Raw genomic sequence first — 6,425 nt, 5'->3', positions numbered from 1 at the left:
AGTTTGATTAGAGTCCTAGCCTGAAGATATCCTACATGCTCTCATATTTGGTTATAGTTATAGGTGCCACCTACTGACAACAGGAAGTAACATGTTTAAATACTTTTTATACTGCACTATTATTAGCAACACGTAAAATATGCCATTGTGTGCTAATCATGCTAGAAATATTCCTCAAACATGCTAGCAAAACTTACTTTGTTCTAAAAGGATGCTATTATTACTATGAAACAGGAAGTTATTGTAACTCTTGGTACAATGCCCAATCTGCCCCCAAACTTCACCACCGTTTTATAAAAAGAGTCCTGGCCTGAACTCATCTTTAGGCCAATATTTATTTATAGGCTGTAGTGCCACTGCCTGCTGGCAACATTCGCCTAACTTTTACTAGCAAACATGCAATGTATCTGATCTGCCCGAAACTTTGCATGTTTGGTAAAAATCCTGGTCTGAAGAACATTTACATGCAGATATTCAGTTATGATCCATGGCGCCACCTTTTGGCAGCAGGAAATGTGGCACAGATATTTGCCATTTAAACGCATATGGTCCAGCGTTGGCTGATCTCCTATATGGCCACGGGTGGTGTGGTGAGCCGAGATGCGAGGGCCCTTTCATGTCGCTGCTTGCAGCTTTTAATTAGAGCCCGAGCCAATGGTAGCAGAGGCCCTATTGATTCCCTAAGGTTATTAGGGCCGAGCTTCAATGGCCTTAGGGCCCTATTGATTCCCCCTAAGGATTATTATTATTATTTTTTTTTATTTTTTCTTTACCATTCCTTGGTCATTTTTGGGGGTATACTTGTCTCAAAAACTCTTGAAAATTGGCACATTGGAATCTACGGTCATTAGGGGGCGCGCAGAGACTAGGACGCCCAGTGGCACATGGGCTCTTCAAGCCCCCTGGAACACAGTCAAGAAGTCTTGCGAACCATAGCTCACACACATACTTGCATGTATTTATATAAAACTCAGTACACTTATAGATCTCGGTAGGCGAACAGCTTTGGCGCTCTATGTCATGAAGCTCCGCCCAACAGGAGTGACTATTCTAGGGCTGTTTCAAAAAAGCATGCTCTGGAATTTGATATATACTCACTCTGAGTTTTCCACAGTTCTCCGACTCTGTAGACATGATCTCAAGACATTGAGGATGAGAAAAAAATTGCCAGGGATTTTTGATATCTCGAGCAGTTTGTCATTAAGTAGTTGATAGGGTAAAAAATGAGAAACAAATGTCTAATAACATCCACATACATCGCCTGATTTAGATCAAACTTCTAGCCAGTTATTCAGAGTGCTGTGATGCGATAGCATCTATGTTACTAATGAGGAGTCAAAGTTATAGCGCCACCACCAGCGCTACAGCAGGGAAGTGTAATGTCAAAATGCTTTAATTCAGCATCTTATTTTCACTGTTGATTTTTCAAACTTCATCAGAATAATGACAAAACCTACGGCCGATGTAAATCTGTTGTGTGGGGATATTGATATCTAATATATATTTGCCATGCTTAGCGCTTTCAAAAACAGATATTCTATTCTGGTGATTTTTAGAGGGCAGATAAAAATGCTAAAATTACATAAGAAATTTCATAAACACATATCAGTATTAATGATACCTGGAGCAATGGAAAAAGCACATGAAAGAGGCGTGGAGGGAGGCACTCCTGCATGCGCCACCTTTTTATCAAAGAGTCGGGGGAGTTAGTTTTAGCTACAGACACTGCAAACTGGGGTACATATATTGTTCTTAGCAAGACGGACAACTTTCTAATTTACAGTCATCAGCTTATGACCAACTGAGGAAATTAGGCTATTTTGGTTTAAATGTGCCTTTTGCAGAAAAATATTGCTGTGAATTAATGCATACTCAGAGGAAAATTACATATACATAAACTTTGTCTACATGATGACAAAGTGAGGAACCTAAATTGCGAATGGTTTGGATAGCTTGAACGGTTTTGCCGTGGTGATTTTTGAAGTAGCAACAGTAAAAGGGAAACATTACTTGTCTTGTATTTTTTAAATTGCAACTTGCAAACACTTCAAAACCATTTTTCATACAGAGTAGAAGTCATTCTGGGGAAATATGCATAGTTTCACGACTTTACAACCCTGTATGGATAACAGAAAATTAAAAACTGTCTGACGTCTGATCTCACTCTGTGTGGCGAGGGGAAGGGAGGGAAAGGGAGGTGGGGGCGTTGGTGTTGAGGGCCTTGGTGAGAGAGAGAGAGACAGAGAGAGAGTTAACATTTCTTTAATCACCAGGAAAAAAAATCAGTAATTGTGTGTTGTTGTTGTTGTTTTTCATCATTAAAGCTCGAGAAATCTCTTAGGCCTTATCCTTTTCTCATGCAGTTTTAGGGACAAAAAACCTAGTACAATTTGTAGGGCACAGAACAACATGATTTTTAAATAATTAGGTTAAGAATTATGTTAATTTACAGCATAAAAAAGATATAAAAAACAAAACGACTTAGCTGTAATGCAGGCCAAAATAATATTTTGCAAATGCTTATAAATCAATAAAAAATCATTAAAATGCTTTTTAGTTGAGTGCATAATAATTAGTCACATTGTCTTCTTATATTTTTTCCAAGCACATTTTACCAATTCCAAATCATCAAATCTTAATAAATGCCATTTGGTATTTAATGTAAACTTTATGAGTGATATAGGCCATGTCCTTGAAGACTGGAAGTAGAAAAAACCTCCTTATATATTCAGGGCACTTGAATTAGCTTCAGGCATATCTTTCTTACGCTCATGTGTGCATTGGTCATAGTAGGCATCATTGTAGCGGTGCCTCGTGTTGAAATAGATTTTTTTACATTATACAGGTTCCCCACGGACTCCGGTCTGTAGTCATTATACAGATATGCCGTTATGCGGTGCAGAAACAGCCAGCAGGCGAGTGTATTATGCCGAGAAAGCCACATTAAAGAATAATAGTAATGCCTGTGTGAATCTATCCGATTCGCGCACAGATTTCCTTTTCTTTGTCACAAAAACGAGACCGCGTGCGTATGCATGCTGGCTCTCATTTCAGGAAGAAGCGCACATAAAAGCCAGCGTCTCATCTGCTCAAAATGCCATCACCAGAGAACTCTGCAGCTCTCTCTATGCTCATGGGCCAGATAAGTGTGTTCTTGCTTTAACCTTTCTATTTCTAGCCTTTTTTTGTTCAGCATCCTTTACCGTGTGCAGTGCAAGGCGCTCTGATCCATTAACATGCGGGCATGGGAAAAAATCACCGCGTAGCATTAATAACAGAAGTAGCGTCGTGACCTAGATTTGCGAAGGCATATGTTCTGTTCTCAGCGCTCCATTTGAGGCGCCCGCAGAACTTCCTGACTAGTTCTCGATAGCACACCAAACGGTGCAGTGTGTGTAATACCAATCATCGATACACCACTAGATGGCACACTATAGGATTGCTTTTTTAAATACTTGAGTGTTGAAGCGTGTATGTAGAGCATTTAAATAATTTATAAAAATCTTTCCAAGAAAAGTAAGTTAATATATATTTTTAAAAAGCTAATGATTTGGCTACTGCGCATAATATGGTTTTATATAATCATTTTCACAAATGGCTTTATAGGTCATTCAAAGGATTTTTAAAAATGGTTATAGATCATGCAAAGTGTTGGCAACATTTTTATAATAAATGCTCTTTGGTTTACATAGTTAATGCATTAACATGAACATGAACTAACAAATGAACAATCTATTTTTCAGATCATTTTATTAATCTTTTATGTTAGTTAATCCTATCAATTAAAAATATTAATGTTAAATGTTATTCACAGTACATAATACTATCTTTAAAAATAAAACCTATAAATAAAAAAAAGAAATGTATTAGCAAATAAATAATGTATTAAAATAATACTTTTAACTAAACTTTAATTAACTACATATGTGTGCTATTATATTAAAATGATATAGGTTAAATAATATAATAGCTCTTTCAACATTGTTATTTACAAGCTAAGTATTGGCAAGTCATATTTTTACCTAGCATTTGTTTGTGTGTAGTAAAAAAATCGAAAATATGTTAATTCATGGTACAGTAACTGCAATGTACATTAACTAATAAATGTTTTAATAATAATGTAGTATCCATTTTTTTAACATAATATTAACTAAGATTCCATTAGAATGATATATAAATGCTGTACATGTTAATGCTTATATAATGTTAAAAATACTAAATCACTATTGAAAGAGTGCTTAGAATAATTTTAGAATAATATATATATATATATTCTATATGTGTCTGTGCTAGTAGTTGTGTGTGTGTCGTGTGTGAGAGAGAGAGAGCAAGACAGTGATAGCAGCAGAGAACTACTATATAAATGCCATTACATTGTTGTTAGAGTAATTTTAATAATAAGTATCTAATAACTGAAAACCTTATTAGGAGTGTTACTACTACGATTTATATGGTTGCTGGTGTGTGTCTCATTGAATGAAGACGTTCGGATTATACCCTTTCAGGCTGTATGGCCTTAATTCAAACTGAGCTAATCACGTGGGAGTGTGACCCAATCTGTATCCTAGCTGATCGACCTGTCCTGAAAAGTCGCTCCAACGCGTACGTGCAGTCTCACACTCTATCTAATTTTCAAGCAATCCTGAGACATAATTAGTTGTCCAGGTGTGTTGAGTAGGCTAAACTTTACCGGACTAGTGATCGCCAATATACAGAGTTGGGACACCCCTGAGACTAGCACGTGATTACTGTGTATGCTGCCTGAAAACTGGGCACCAGCGTCAGACCTGGTGAATAATTTACGTCTCGATATAGGTCTTCAGAACGGGTGTTGGCAACATACTCGACAGTCAAGCTGAGGCCTACACCGTAAAAAAATCACAGGGCCCTCTGAGCTGTGTTTCAGCTACTGCACGAAATTGTCACACATATGTAAAGCAAAAAAACATAGATACCAGTACAAAAAAGACTCTTGGAGCGTGTGAGGACCCCTGTATCATGCTTGTTTATTATTATTAATTCTCATTTGTCGTTCGTACTTATTCTTCTTCTTCTCTCAATTGAAACGCATTTTTGAGGGCGCTAACACATGCTCGAAAAGTCCTGAACTAGTTGAGCACCGCGTCAGCCCTGAGATGCATTATAGTGAGACAATTGTAACAGTGGGTGCTGAATATAGGTTCAGGGAAGAGGCGGTTTATTGTGTCCCCCCCCAACAGATTGATATGCCCATATTCAGTTATAGTCATAGCGCCACCTACTGGCAACAAGGGAAGTGACATATTTTTACACTGTAACAAACTACCCGCGAAATTTTATGACATAAATTTTTTTTTCAGTCACTGTCACAAAGTTCGATGTCTCGCCATGGGAATAAAAGTTATTGTAACTCAGGCATAAAATGTCGATCTTGCCCAAACTTCGCATGTTCGATAGAGTCCTGGCCTGAACACATCTGAAGAGGCCAATATTCCATCGGGTGTGGCAAAATGCCTCGATAAGCGCACCTATATACATTTTCAGCAGTGCGCCTGAAGCTACGTTTCACGACGTGCCTTGTATTTACGAACTCCTCCTAGACAGAGTTTGTGTCAGATTCAACCACGCTAATAATTTGTGTACTGCTGTGTAATCTATATACGGCCTTGCCGCACGTCTACACTGGACCGAGGAGTCTTGAGTGTTCGTTGTGAAGGCTTTCTTTGCCTTGATTGTTAACATTGCGAAGGTTAGCGTCAGAGCCGACAGAAGTGATCGAGAGTGATTTCGCCATGAAATGAACTGAAGTTAGCGACGTAATCAACTCGCGACATACATCGATGTCCAATCGGCCACTAAATTCACACTGTTTGATACGATCTTCCTGCAACGGAGAACAGATTGATAATTGACCCTAGTTCATGTTATAGTTCATAGCGCCACCTTACTGGCAAACAGGAATTGGTGACATAGTTGTACACTGCTAACAAAGTACCCGAGGAAGAAATTTTATGAACATAAATGTTTTTTTTTCAGTCCCACTATTTCAAAGGCGCTGTGCGCAATGGTGTATTGAAAAATTGTGAAGATACTATGAGTTCCTTCGTTAAAGCCGAGTTGTCCATGGCTGCTGCACAAAAGTTCGATGCGTTCTACGCGCCCAAGGGAATAGAGAAGTTGTTGTCACTAAGGCATAAGCCAGGGCCCGATCTTCCCCAAACTTCACTATAGTTCCGAAGACGAGTATAGGCTAGGAACACAATCTGAAGGGCAAGATAGTCCACTATAATCATAGCGACACCTAGCGGACAACAGAAATGCGACTGTTTTACACTAACTTAAACCATAGCAAGGTCCAATCTGCACCAAACTTCCAAATATTTGATAAGGAAGTCATGGCCTGAAGATATCTAAAGGCCCATGTTCAGTATAATCATAGCGCCCAC

Source organism: Cyprinus carpio, chromosome A3 (genome assembly GCF_018340385.1).
Source record: "Cyprinus carpio isolate SPL01 chromosome A3, ASM1834038v1, whole genome shotgun sequence".
In the NCBI taxonomy this organism is placed as follows: domain Eukaryota; kingdom Metazoa; phylum Chordata; class Actinopteri; order Cypriniformes; family Cyprinidae; genus Cyprinus; species Cyprinus carpio.
The sequence above is the reverse complement of the archived record's forward strand: the minus strand, read 5'-3'. Positions refer to the sequence as shown.